We start from the raw sequence: 15711 nt of genomic DNA on the forward strand, positions 1-15711 counted from the left end.
GCTGACAGCACAGAGCCTGAAGCCTGCTTCAGATTCTGTCTCCCTCTCTCTCTGCCCTCCCATGCTCATGTTCTGTCTCTCTTTGTCAAAAATAAATTAACGTTAAAAAAAATTTGAACAAACTTATTAGATAATTCTTGTGCATGCTAATGTCTGAGTACTATCTGTTTTATACTAGGCTCTGTCCTTAGCTCTTATATTTGATACATAAAAACTAAAACATAGTCTCCCTCCTTAAAAGAAATTCAATGCGCTCTCTTTCTGCCGCCATCTTGGTTCCGCATTCCCCGCACAAAATGCCTGGTGAAGCCCCAGAAACCGTCCCTGCTACAGAGCAGGAGTTGCCACAGCCCCAGGCTGAGACAGGGTCTGGAACAGAATCCGACAGTGATGAATCGGTACCAGAGCTTGAGGAACAGGATTCCACACAGGCAACCACCCAACAAGCCCAGCTGGCAGCAGCAGCTGAAATCGATGAAAAACCAGTCAGTAAAGCAAAACAGAGCCGGAGTGAAAAGAAGGCACGGAAGGCTATGTCCAAACTAGGTCTTCGACAGGTTACAGGGGTTACAAGAGTCACTATCCTCTTTGTCATCACAAAACCAGATGTCTACAAGAGCCCAGCTTCAGATACCTACATAGTTTTGGGGGAAGCCAAGATCGAGGATTTATCTCAGCAGGCACAACTAGCAGCTGCTGAGAAATTCAAAGTTCAAGGTGAAGCTGTCTCAAACACTCCAGAAAACACACAGACTCCAACTGTACAAGAAGAGAGTGAAGATGAAGAGGTTGATGAAACAGGTGTAGAAGTTAAGGACACAGAACTGGTCATGTCGCAAGCAAATGTATTAAGAGCAAAGGCAGTTCGAGCCCTGAAGAACAACAGTAATGATATTGTAAACGCTATTATGGAATTAACAATGTAACCGTCTGAAAACGAGGACCCTTTTTTGGTGTTTCAAAAGAATGACTGCAGCTTGGTTTGAAATTTGTACTGTTTCTATCATTAATAAAGTTATGGCTATATTGTTAATATATCTGTATGTACATATTATTTTGTATATATAAATTTATCATATTAATCAATGCAATGAATATATGTAGATGTAATACATTGTATAAGCATTAAAACAGAAATACATACAAAGTGCTGAGTAAAGGCTCTGAAGAGAAAGTCACCTATGAATGGGGTCTTGAGGGATAAATAGGAATTCTACTCTACCAGGTAGTGACGTGAGATGGAAGGCATCGGAGGTCTAATGAATGAATAACTTTGCAAAACCTTGGTACTGCAGAAGGTGAAGATCATTTGAAAAACTAAGGAGAAATTTGATGGGACAGATAATAGGGCAATGTTTCTGAAATTGGAGCATGTGAATCTTCTGAAGGCTGATTAAAAATTCTTATTCCTGTGCCCTATTCCAGAACCACAGAAGCACAATCTTAGGGAGGGCTTCAGGGTTCTCATCGTCAACAAGTTCTCCTGATGATTGTAATGTGCAACAATATTTAAGAACACTCATCAGGTTGTCTTGCCTTTACTTTTCCATTGCTCTTTCTGTTTATAATGAATGAATGCAAGGCAGTTATTTAAAATGCCAAAATCGGGGCGCCTGGGTGGCGCAGTCGGTTAAGCCTCCGACTTCAGCCAGGTCACGATCTCGCGGTCCGTGAGTTCGAGCCCCGCGTCGGGCTCTGGGCTGATGGCTCAGAGCCTGGAGCCTGTTTCCGATTCTGTGTCTCCCTCTCTCTCTGCCCCTCCCCCTTTCATGCTCTGTCTCTCTCTGTCCCAAAAATAAATAAAAAACATTGAAAAAAAAAAATTAAAAAAAATAAAATAAAATAAAATGCCAAAATCACCAGTGCTTAGAAAAGCCAAATCACCCTTATTCCCTCTCAGAATAACAGAGTCGGGGGAATGAAAACACTAAGCCAATCCATTGTAGTCTGGTTAGTGTTTAGATTAATTTTGGCAGAAAACTTTCTACTGTATCTATGTATATAGATAAGCATTATCAACATGCTGGCCAAAGGGTTTTAAATTATTGTCAGAAAGCACCGTTTTTCCCAAATGGAGTTTAAGATATACTGAAGATTACAGCACCTCATTCAAAGATAGCCTTAAAATAAGTGTTGGTTGTATTCTTCAACACCTATTTTATACAACAGGCTCATCTCAGTATATGTAACATTCATTTTTCTTTTTACTGTGGAGTTTGAGTCTTTTGAATACAATTTTCAGATATATTCCCTTTAAATTTAATATAAAAGTAGATTTATGTTCCCACATTTTCTGTAAATGTCTGATCTCTTTATAATATATACACCTAAGCACCTTTTTAGATAAATTTGCTTTTAACACTTGGTATAGAAACATTTAAAAAAAAACAGGTCAATTGATAATTACATTCAAAATAACGTGTGTATGTGTTCATTTCCTTGGGAAAAAAATCTCTGCTTTTCACTATGAACCCCAAAGAACCTACATGCCTTATAGATTTTTAACTCTCTAATAAACTGGCAAGGTCTGTCTGAGAAAATCAAGACCGCTATACTCTACTGCAGATTATCTCTTATTAGACGTCAGACAAAAGAAAAAAAAAAGTGACTCAAGAAATCACTTTGAATGATGGGCTACTCTTTTTTAATTACAGGTTGTAAGAGTCATTAATCAGAGACAATGGATCATCCATGACTTGAAGATGGAAACATACATCATGTAATTATGGTTAATTCCTGCTCATCAAGATGCATTAAATGTCTAAGTAAATGACGTAGTAAGGCAAAATTCTCAATTTTCAGCCTATGGCCATTAATTAATGCTTTATATTTGGCCTCTCCTGGAGTCCCCAGATTTATTTATACATCAAATATGTATTAAATACCGCTTTATTTTGCACATTGCATAGAAAATTCTATTCCTGATTACAGCTATGTAATACAGTTTGAAGTCCAGATGACGCCTCCAGCTTTGGTTTTCTTCTTCAACGTCACTTTGGCTATTTGAGGTCTTTTCTGGTTCCATAAAAATTTTAGAATTGTTTGTTCTAGCTCTGTGGAGAATGCTGGTGTTATTTTGATAGGGATTGCATTGAATACGTAGATTACTTTGGGTAGTATTGACATTTCAACGATATTTGTTGTTCCTATCCAGGAGCATGGAATCTTTTTCCATTTCTTCATGTTCTCTTCCATTTCATTCATGAGCTTTCAGCATATAGATCTTTTACCTCTTTGGTTACACTTATTTCTAGGTATCTTATGGTTTGGGGTGCAATTATAAATGGGATCGATTCCTTGATTTCTCTTTCTGCTGCTTCGTTATTGGTGTACAGAAATGCAACTTGTCTCTGTACATTGATTTTATGTCCTGTGACTGCTGAATTCACATATCGGTTCTAGCAGTTTTTTGGTGGAGGCTTTCAGGATTCCCATGTAGAGTATCATGTCATCTGCAAAGAGAGAAAGTTTGACTTCTTCTCTGCCAATTTGTATGCCTTTTCTTTTTGTTGTCTGATTGCTGAAGCTAGGACTTCCAACACTATGTTGAATAACAGTGGTGAGAGTGGACATCCCTGTCGTGTTCCAGACCTTAAGGGGAAAGCTCTCAGTTTTTCCCCATTGAGGATGATATTAGCTGGGGGCCTATCATACGAAAACCACGATGAGATACCACCTAATACCTGTCAGAATGGCTAAAATTAACACTCAGGAAATAACTGTTAACATTAACAGTGAGGAAACTCGCATGTTGGCGAGGATGCGGAGAAAGGGGAACACTTTTACACTGTCGGTGGGAATGCAAACTGGTGCAGCCACTGGGGAGGTTCTTCAAAAAATTAAAAATAGAAGTACCCTATGATCCAGCAATTGCACTACTAGGAATTTAGCCAAAGGATACAAAAATGCTGATTTGAAGGGGCACAGGCACCCCAACGTTTATAGCATTGCAACCAACAATAGTCAAATTATGGAAAGATCTCAAATGTCCATTGACTGATGAATGGATAAAGAAGATGTGGTTTATATATATAATGGGATATTACTCGGCAATCAAAAAGAATGAAATCTTGCTATTTGCAACAAGGTGGATGGATGGAACTAGAGTGTATTATGCTGAGTGAAATAAGTCAGTCAGAGAAAGACAAATATATGATTTCACTCATATGTGGAATTTAAGAAACACAACACATGAACACAGGGGAAGGGAAGGAAAAATAAGATAAAAACAGACAGGGAGGCAAACCATAAATGAGTCTTTTAAAAAAATTTTTTCAACATTTATTTATTTTTGAGAGACAGAGAGAGACAGAGCATGAGCAGGGGAGGGACAGAGAGAGAGGGAGTCACAGAAGCTGACGCAGGTTCCAGGCTCTGAGCCGTCAGCACAGAGCCCGACGCGGGGCTTGAACCCACAAACCGTGAGATCATGACCCGGGCCGAAGTCAGACACTTAACTGACTGAGCCACCCAGGCGCCCCAAATGACTCTTAAATACAGACAACAAACTGAGCGTTGCTGGAGGGGTGTTGGGTGGGGGGATGGGCTAAATGGGTGATGGGCATCAAGGAGGGAACTTGTTGGGAGGAGCACTGGGTGTTATATGTGAGTGATGAGTCCTAAGTTCTAGTCCTGAAACCAATACTACCCTGGATATGAACTAACTTGAACTGAAGTTAATTAATTAATTAAAAAGAGATCCTATTCCTGTCTGAGCACATAGTCTACTGAAAGAGATCTCATGTTGAATTTACATAATATGTTTATGTCCACATACCACAACAGAGATAGGTGCCACGTGCCATGAAAGCCCAAACATATCCGAAATAAACCAACTATTTCCCCCTAGAGGAGCCAAGTAAAAGTTACATAATAAGGTGAAATGTAAGCAGAAAAAGAAAACTGGGAAAAAGGCATTCCAGGTAGAGAGAGCAGCCCATGCAAAGACGTCATTGAGATAGGTTTGGGGGTTGGAGAGCAGTTTGGTATGGGGAAGGGGTAGAGATGAAACTACATTGCAACTATAAGATACTTAGGACAGCAAGGGCAATCCCTGTAGTCTTTCCACCAGAGACATGATTAACAACCAGACTTGTATTTTACAAAGATCACTGTGGATTTATGGTAGGGATTGAATTGAAGGGAGGAAAAATGGGACAATGGTTTCACTTTCAACCATATTCGATATGAAACATCTGCAGGAAATCAGGGAGAGAGATCACATTGCTGGGTACAAAGATTCCGGACTCTGGACAAAGGAGGCTGCGGGAGAAAAATACAGATTCCTATGGGTTCCACAGAAGTAGACAGGATTACCCCGAGAGAATACACATGTAAGAAAGAATAAAGCATGAGGATGATGAGCTGGAAAGCAACAACACTGAAGTATTGGGTAGAGAGAGCAGAGCCAGAAAAAAATAACAAATAACTACCGAGAGAGGTAGAAGAGAGAACTGTGTCTCCAGTTATGTGAATCTGAGGAGCTTACCAAAATAAAAAGTGACCTTACCGGTTACCAAAAGAAAGTTGTATTTTGTTTGCTTGCCAACAAGAAGCTAGAAGAGCATGTCTAACTATGAAAATTATGAACAGTATACAGTCATCAGCAGAGTCGTCGTTCTATGAATAAACCATTTATTTCTCATTCTAAGCTCTAACCACGAGGGTAACAGGGCCTTTGCATGCCGCTTTCTCCACCTGGAATGTCATCTCCTTAGAGATGTGTTTCGTAAGCCTCCAGATGAGGCCATATCCTCTCCATGATAGTATCTCCCCTACAGTCCCAAATTCTTTTCCTTCGTGACGCATGTCTCGGTTTATAATTACACACGTGTCGGTGGGGTTGTGAGATTGTCTGCCTCCCGTGTTTGACTACAGACGCTATGACAGGATGTGACAGACCTGTCTGTGCCTACCGAAATGCCCTCAGTGCCTATCTTAGTGCCTGGAAAATAGTAGGTACTTGACAAATATTCGCTGAATGAAGGACCAAAAGAAAGATCTAAATGATGAAAGAACTTCCTAAACTCAGAGCCTTGCACTGGAAAAGTGTTCATGCCTCCTGTGTCCTCTTCTTTCAGGCAAATGCGGATAAAGTTCAACTGAACCAAGATAACTTACATCACCAGACTCTTATGGTACAAGTGTCATCTCCCGGGATCTGTAATTATTAGCTATTTTTGACGGATTTTTTGAGGAACAGTTGAAACTCACCCAGAACGTGGAAACTGCTTTTTGGTTACTGGCACTTCCCAAGAGCGTTCTAAAGCCAGTTTGCATTTAATCCCCATTAAATGGGCACCATAGCACCTCTACCTACAGAAGCAGCAGAGATTTCATGTGAGAGTAAGGAGAAGGTTAGGTTACCATATTTTTTTAAAGTAGGCTCCACATCCAACGTAGGGCTTGAACTCATGACCCTGAGCTTCAGAGCCACAGGCTCTACTGACTGAGCCAGCCAGGTGTCCCAACAAGGAGAAGGTTAAGATGAGAATTCTGAAGAAATGGAGGTGACAAAGAGCACAGAAAACAGATATCTGAGCTCAAATTCTAGCTTTGTTTTCTAGATTGGTAACCTTGGCAAGTTACTTAACCTGAGACCCCATTTCCTCATCTGTGAAATACGGATACTAATATAAACCCCAGTATTACCTAATAGTGGTTCTGAAAATTAACTTAGTTAACATATGTAAAGGAATTAGAGCAGTGGCTTTCACCTAGTAAGTGCTCAGTAAATATTAGTTGTCGCTATATTATTATTGCTATATTATATACTTAGCAACAATATATTGAGCCTTGTTCCCAAATTCAGTGTTTAAGATCCAGAGAACATACTGCCTGAAGCACATAGTTTGTGTGCCTGGGTGGCTCAGTCGGTTGAGCGTCCCACTTCGGCTCAGGTCATGCTCTCACGGTTCGGGAGTTCAAGTCCCGCATGGGGCTCTGTGCTGAGAGCTTGGAGCCTGGAGCCTGATTCAAATTCTGAATCTCCCTCTCTCTCTGCCCATTCCCTGCGCTCACTCGCTCTCCCTCTCTCTCTTTCTCTGTCAAAAATAAACATTAAAGGGGCGCCTGGGTGGCTCAGTCGGTTAAGCGGCCGACTTCAGCTCAGGTCACGATCTCGGGGTCCGTGAGTTCGAGCCCCATGTTGGGCTCTGTGCTGACAGCTCAGAGCCTGGAGCCTGCTTCTGATTCTGTGTCTCCCTCTCTCTCTGCCCCCGTTCATGCTCTGTCTCTCTCTGTCTCAAAAATAAATAAATAAATAAATAAAACGTTAAAAAAAAAGAAAAAAAAATAAACATTAAAAAAATTTAAACCATTACAGTAATGCAATCCATATTTGCCACTTTTACATACTCAATGGCTTCTCAATTAAAGAGACATAAACTCATTTGGCAAGACTTTGTACCTCTATCCCCATTCCAGCAAACTAAAGGAAAACAAAAACGTCATAGCTTAGTCTTCCTTCCTTCCTTCCCTACAACTCAGGCCTCTCCCTCCCACTCACCTTCAGGAATATCTTCCAATCGCCTCATCCATTTTCATAGGGAGGATTCTGTTCCGATGCTTCTCCTACAAGCACAGACAAGATAAGCTGGCAAGTCTCAAGCAAATAAGCTTCTAGGCGCCACCTACATAGATTTGTTTAGTTTGTAACCAACTCATGCTGTTTACCGACAAAACATATCTCTGGTCTTGCCCAGCTGTGTTTGCGTCAGCTTACCTTCCAAGGGAGGTTACATTTTCAGATAAAAAGGAAACACCATTCCTTCGGGATTATATTCAAAGAAACACCCATCTGCATAGCAGGCCGGGCAGAATTCCACCGCGACTGAATGGTTGGCCTAAAGATACCTCTGCATATTGAAAAGCGGGGACACAAGGCTAAGCCCGGGTGATTTTGTTGATTAAAGTTCTTAGGGACAGAAGGACAGTTGCTGCTATGATATAGGCTATAACATGATGCCTACCAAAAGAGAAGTATAAACAAATTGCTCTGCCTTCATAACCCAGAGGGAGCTGTAGCCAGGGCCTCCAGCATAGTTCCTCTTCTATATCCCAATCCTGAAGCACAAACTTTGGAGTTCAAGATGTGCTTTCAATAGGAAGATTTATGTGTAACTCTCTGGATTTCTGACATCAAAGGTTTTGTCAGTGCAGAGACAAACATTCATACTTTGTGCACAATCTGTCCACAGATAAGAGTGCAATGGTCTTAGCGTCTAATGGTCTGAGTTCTTGCTATATGACCTTGACAAGTAACTTCACCTCTCTGGTACAGATATTCAACCTTACAAATGTTACGGGAGAGTCAAATTTAGATAAAATATGAAAACGCTTTGAAAAAGTTTCAGGCCCTCCACCACTGCCTGGTGTTATTACCATATAGATTGAAGTCGAGAAAAATTTGCTTCACTCATAACATTGAGTTAGTATATATGCTGTTAATTAATTTTATTACTTTTTTATTTTAAAAGGTCATGCATGTCAACTTCTGTTCCTAGAAATAGAGCAGATTGGACATCTTGAAAAAATCCATTAAAAACTCCAAGAAATTCTGGATTAAAAATATAATAAGCATGCTATTAAATTCATAGCTGATCAAACTATAAAGTTAAAAATATTCATGTATATAATCCCAAGAAATAGAGCAAACTTTGGAGTGATGGAGGAAGGGAGTGAGAAGGATTGGGGGAAGGAGAAGAAGAGATAAACACATGCACACACGCACGCACACGGAAATATGAGATAAGCCGATTATGAAATTGCAGCAGCTCAGATTTATTAATATAAAAAAACCCAAAATATGTGGCTTAATAGCCAAATAGAAAAAAGAAGTTTATATAAAGTGGATAGTGGGAATCGAGACACCACATAAAACTAGGAATCTCAAAGTTCCACACCTCAGTGAAATGGCAGACTGGAAAAAATCCACCCACTGAAAAGAATTCTTGTCTGTTCCCACTTAGCCTCTTGATGGAAAAAGACTTCCTCTGAGAACTCAAAACCACAGGCCTATAAAACAGGTTTGTGGCTAAATTGACACTTTTTGCATGATCCCGAAAGCCCCACGCTAAGAAATTAACTTAATGTGGCCCTCAATCAGTAGGGCCCTGATGTGACTAGCAGAAACAAATACAAATTTCTGTGAAAGAAGGAACCATGGACCTGGCCCATGCACGTGACCACACAACCCCAAACTATAAGGCAATCAAATTAGCCACCGCAGTAAGCAGATAAAAGACACAATAGAATTAGATCCTTAAGGACATGAAATACGGAAATTAATGGACACAGCATAGAAAATAGAGAAAACACATTTGAGAAATAAATAATAATAATCAAAACTTGAGGAAAATGGCATTATTTTTAAAGGCCAGCTATATTCCAAAACCAAATAAAACAACTAGAATGAAAAAAAGTGAGCTAAAACATTAAATCTCAATAAATAGGCAAAGCAACTTGATAGACACTAATAAAGGGCAGATCGGAGAACCGTTAGATTTGAAAAATAACTACCCAAAAATGCAGTTCGGAAAGACAAAGAGACTGAAAATTATTAAAAGACAAGTTTAGAAACCTGGAAATATAATGACAAGGTCCAATGGGTATGTTAAAGAAGCCCCAGAAGGAATGAATTTGGAGAATGGGAGAGACACAAGAGTCAACAAGGTCATGACTGATACCTCCAGGTTGAACAAACGCAATGAATCACGAACAGGACGAATCTTTAAAAGTCTGCATCTGACATGTTACAGTGAAACTGCAGAACATGCCACCAAAAAGATGGAAGAGTAAAGACAAAGTACTTTGAATGAATGGCTATTAAATTCACAGACTTCACCAGACCAGTAACAGCAAACATGACAGGGTAACAATAACTTCAAAATGCTGACAGAATAAACTCTTAATTTATTATCTGATATTCAGATTAGCTCCCATTTAAAAGTTACTTTTCTGAAGGGCACTTAGGTGGAGTGGTTGAGCATCTGATTCTTGATTTTGATCCCAGGGTCGTGGGATTGAGCCCCACGTTGGGTTCCCCATTGAGCATGGATTCTGCTGAAGATTCTCTCTCTTTCCCCCTGCCCTGTTCACACCACCCCCCCTCTTTTTTTTTTGACTTCACTTTTCTGAAAAACGGAAACAGAGAACATTTGCATAAAACAGACCATGAAAAGGGAATTTTAAAGAATGAGGAATAAAGAAAAGGACGATTTCCAGAAGGAAGGCTCAAGACACAGAAAGGAATGATGAGAAAAGAATAAGGATTTGTATAATTATAACAAATGTTAACTGAATAAAAAATAGCAGGATCTTATCCAGGGAGTAAAAAGAAAAATAAGGTAAAACTAAAATACCGGACAGTAGAAACATGTAAGATGGAGATAAAGTGATCAGAGTCAAAGCATTCAAGAGAAACCTAAAAATAGTGATTGACTTTAGGTTCCGGTGAGTATTCATCATACATTTTTAATAGTAACCACTAAAAGAATGGAAATAGAGTGTATTTGCATCCAAATTATTAGAAAGAGCAAGGAAAAAACAAAGCGTGTAAAGGAAATGATACATTTCTGGCCATCTGGTGAGGAGCCTGGAAGGAAAAGGACTGGAAAATCAGAGGCAAAAAGGTCTGGAATAGAGGAATATGAACATATGGGAGTGGGCACTAAATATACAGATTTTTTTTATTACACATTTTATTACACATTCTGCCCAGCAGAATGCATCCACCAAGGAAGACACACTGAAAAACCAGGCAGACAGAATACCTCAGCCAGTTGTCGTTAGCCAGCCATTGTCATCAGTCACCCTGGAAATGGCACAACGGGCACAAGAACAGAGTAGCGAAGGTGAAGGCTATATATAGGCCTAACAGCATGTACTTGTACGTTCCAAAGCTAGCCTCGCTAGTGAGGTCTCTGAATCGCTATCGTTTCAGCAACAGATACCAATGCTGAGCTCCTGTTATGGTTCTATGTGTCTATGGCTCCAGCCAGCCACTTAGTGGAAAGCCATCTACATCAAGTCCCATTGATTTGAGAACAGTAGGTGGCTTGTTCTCACAGGGATGTGTATCTATCCCAGGTATGGGTTTGCCTTTCCTGTCTGAAAAGCCTCAGCCGGCACTACCATCCAGGGACTTAAGGAAAGCTCAACCCATGCGCATGGAACCCTAAACAATACAGCATCCAACATATCACCAATATACACACTTCAAAACAAAGGAGGTGCAGAAATGGCCCCATGACCTTGGTATCCATAGTTAATACTGTATTACTGCACCATCCAGAGGGAACTGGCTTTATAGAGCACTGAAATAGTCTTTTAAGGGCACAGCTAAAGCAAAAGCCCGGATGCAACACTCTGCAAAGGAGTGCCATCTTCCAAGAAGTAGGAAATTTTTTAAATTAGAGACCTCTGTGGCATTCTGTCCTCAAGAGGAAGGCTACATGAGTCCAAAAAGACAGGGGTTCAAAGCAGGAGTGGTCCTGTTATCATCACTTCCAATGAGGAGGACTTCATGCTTTCCATCTTCACGATTCTAGGTTCTACACGGTGTGAGGTCCTGGTCCCCAGTGGGGGTGAACTCTCGTCAGGGCACACTTTTTTATCCTTTTTTTAAACAGCTATATTAAACTATAATTGGCATGCAATAAATTTCATGGTTAGGAGGTACAATTTGATGAATTTTGACATATCTACGCAAGCACTCCAATCGAGCCAATGAACACATCTGCCTCCCTCAATTGTTTCCTTCTGACTCTTTGTTATCCCTTTCTTATGCACCCCCCTCCAATGCTTCCCACCAAGCACCGATGATCTGTGCTTTGTACCTATAAATTTGTGTTCATTTTCTAGAATTTCATATAAATGGAATTGTACAGTATGAGCTCTTTTTTTACTTTATTCATTCAGCCTAGTGATTCATTCATGTTGCTGCATGTACCAACAGTGAATGTACCATAGTTTGTTCTTTCATTCACCTGTTGGTGAACAGTTGAGTTGTTTCCCATTTTTGCAAATCACCTATAAAACTGCTGTGGATATTCATGTACAGGTAATTACAGGGGGATAAGCTTTTATTTCTCTTAGGTAAATACTTGTGAGTAGAACGGCTAGATCATGATAGGTGTATACATTTAACTTTTACGAGAAGTGGCAAACTTGTTCCCAGTGCCTGTACAATTTTGCATTCTCTTCAGCAGTGTGCAAATATCCAGTTTCCCCACCCCACATCCTTGCCAATGCTTGATATAATGAGTCTTTTAAAGTGTAGCCATTCTAACGTGTATGTAGTGGTATCTCATTGTGGTTTGCACACGTTTCCTTAGTGACTAATGATGTTGAGTATTTTTTCACGTGCTTAATTGCTCTCCATGTATCTTCTTCAGTGATGTGCTAGTTGGAGTCTTCTGCCCATTTAATTATTAGGTTGTTTGTACTTTCTACTGGTGAGTTCTTTATATGGATAAATGTATCTAGTATGAAAAATGGTTTTTCATTGTCACTGATCTGCAAAAATTCTTTACCTATTAAATGCATCAGCCCTTTGTCTGCCATACAGTTGTGAAAATTTTGCCCCAGATTGTCATTAGTTCTGAAATGTTGCTTATGGTTCATTTAGATGGGCAAGTGTTTTGATTTGTTTATGTTTATTTTTAAATTGTAAATAGTCACGTTCCAATATTTCCTTTGTAATTATCTCAATTTATATCCTATAATTTCAATATATTCTATAGTTCTACCACGGCCATGAGGTTTCTCTTAATGTTCCCTTGTCAATATGAAGAATCTTTTGTTTGAAAGATTTGAAAGATTTTTTTCTGTCTGTGTTCCCCCTAAATAGTGGCAATAAATTAAAGAACTGATCCATTTCTACCTACAGTGCATATTCAAAGGCTGTATAATGTAGCTGCATTATTCTGATTCCCTACTTTATGACTAATTGAATCTACATGCACAAAGACATTTTGCACAACAGCTGGAGAATTAAAATATTAAACTCCCACTGCTGATTACTAATTATTTTCTTTCTTTCCTCATGACAGATCTCAAGTTGTCAGAATGCAATGGCAACGTACATTACAAATAGAAGTCACATTACTGTGAATTCAATTTACACACATCTTTATTGGAGAAAGACACTAATCATAACCTACCAAAGAAAACACTGTAGCCTGAATCATTTGTATTTAATCCTTCTTAATGCAAATAACGCAGAAATGTTCCTGAAGTTTCAACAAAGCACTCTCCCCATGTGAGAGTCAGCAAGTACCCATTAGTTTGCTTCCATGTGGATTCCTCACTTAAAACAAAACAAAACAAACATGTTTCTTAGCTAAATTCAATGGTCACTTCTCAGATTGCTTCACTCTTCTCTGCATTGTCTGGTCTACCATTCAAGATTTTATTTCTCTGTTTATTTCCCAGGTTTCCTTTCTTTTTCACTGGAAAAATCACTGGGTTTAGAATAAACTGTCAAGTGTTGGAATCTAACCTATCAATTTCCAACTGTGTGATCGTCCAATCCTTCTGAGCATCAGTATCATCACAAAGCTGTGATGACAATGACATGAGATCACATACGTAAAAATACCAAGCCTAGCACACAGTGACCAATCACTAAATGGTATTGAATCCAAATCGAAATTTACCCATTGACTTTTGGAATTCACCATGGTTCAGTCCTAAGCTCTCTGTTCTTTTCTCTCTAAATTCATCCAATTCCATGTAATGCCTCTTCAAAGTCTAACCAGTACCCATCAGATATCTTCCTTCACTGACCCCAAAGAGTGGCCCACCTTTTTGAGGGAGAACATTTATTACAAAATCAACCTACAGTTGTTGATATTTCATTCTTAAAGTGCTTCCCATTGTTTATGTTCAATTGCACCAACTAGACGATCAACTTTTTGTGATCAACTTTTTTTTCAGTTTTGGGAGGAGTTGCCGTAAAGCGTAATACAATGAATTAGTACTCCATAGTACACAATGTTTTACATATCCCTTCTTTTTTTAAAAAAATGTTTATTTATTTATTTAGAGACAGAGAGCATGAGCAGGGGGCAGGGGAGAAGCAGAGAGAGAGGAGAGAGAGAGAGAATCCCAAGCAGGCTCTGCACCGTTAGCGTGGAGCCAGATGCGGGGCTGGATTCCATTGAACCATGAGATCACAACCTGAGCTGAAATCACAAGTTGGATGCTCAACCGACTGAGCCACCCAGGTGCCCTGCACATTTCTCTTCATAAATAAATGCTTCAACATTCTGTCTACTTGCCAATTGGATTTACCTCATATGACTGCCTCATCAGTCAAAGGCAATGTAATCATTCTGCTTTTCCATTAGCTTCAATGATGTAAAAGTATAATTTCCAAGGGAATGACTATGCAGAGGAAGGGCCAGGTAGATCATAAAGGGGCAAGATAGGAGACGGGTGGTCAACCAGCTTAGTGAGGGGTTGCTGGTGAGCAACAAACGAGTTGTGGAAGGAAAATGATGTATGGGGAAGTTGAAGAAGGTCTTTTTAAAATATAGTCCTAATACATAAGGGGCAATGCTTCATGCTCATTTACTAGTCTGTCGTCATTTTTCTCCATGATATTCATATTTTGACCTCTAAGCACCGTATAGGTAGGCCCCCACCAACTGCTTCCCTGTCTGCTGCCTTAGCAGCTATTAATAAGCAATGATCATAGCTTCTTTAGCAGCAGGTCAGGGGAGTGAGTAACAAGAAAAAAAAAGGAAGGAACTGAAGTAGGGGTGAGGGGTAAGGAATATGTATTCGGGAGAAAAGATTCCAAGTCAAGAGTATAGTAATTTTAAAGATCTCTTGTACTGCATTAAGAAGTTAGTTGTTTTTTAAAGGTGCCCTCAGTGGTTGAAGGGAGCCTATACCTAGGATCAGACCACATCCTCTTGTATGGAGACACGTAAAACAACAGATTTTCCAAGGCCCAGCTGAGGAGGCTGAGAAGTTTCTTCTGCAGTATACCCTTGCCCTCTTCTCCATCTGCTGATCTCTCTCCAGCCCTTTGTCTTTCATTCCTCTCAACTCTCCATTTTTTTTCCCTGCTGGCCTGTTTGTGAAAACACTCTTAAAATTGTTGTTAACGAAACAAAACTCAACTGAGTAAATTTTAAAGATCTTATTAGATTTATTCAATGATTCATGAATCAATCAGCCTCTAATCTAGCAGATATAAAGAAGCTCTGAGGAACTGTACAAAATGAAAAACATTTATAGGCAGAAGGGAGCAGGCAAAAGGAAGTTCTACTGGGCAAAAAAACGTGGGTTGGTTATTGCAAGATCACTTTCCTTTAGGGCGTGAGAGGCGTCTGTCAAGCAGATTACCTAACTGGTGCTGATCAGGAGATTCTTGACTGACTGGTTTGAGATTCTAGTTACGGAGGAGCTCAAACTGCAATTAAGTCTAGGTTTGGAGACATAAGGCTTAGCATAAGTGATTCCATTTTGGGCCTGTTGTCTTATTTTTAACACTGTGAAGGGCAACACGGCGAATGCATTGTATTTTCCCTCTTGCTCGTAGCCACGTTTGAACACTAAATGGATCATGGGGCCAGCTATACTGGGCATGAGCTCTGTGAACTCACACCTAACTTCGATCTACTTAAAACCCATAGTTTGTCCAGGACAAGAGTGTGAGGGTAGAAGTGGGAATCCATCCATCCTGAATATAAAACTCAA

The 15711-nt window shown here is 39.8% G+C and overlaps 1 pseudogene; it reads left to right on the forward strand.

Moving 5' to 3' along the window:
- Positions 1-257: 257 nt before the first annotated feature.
- LOC145714432 (nascent polypeptide-associated complex subunit alpha pseudogene) lies at positions 258-1012 on the forward strand (annotated as a pseudogene).
- Positions 1013-15711: the final 14699 nt, after the last annotated feature.

This window comes from Panthera onca, chromosome X, assembly GCF_046562875.1.
Source record: "Panthera onca isolate mPanOnc1 chromosome X, mPanOnc1 haplotype 2, whole genome shotgun sequence".
NCBI classification, from domain to species: domain Eukaryota; kingdom Metazoa; phylum Chordata; class Mammalia; order Carnivora; family Felidae; genus Panthera; species Panthera onca.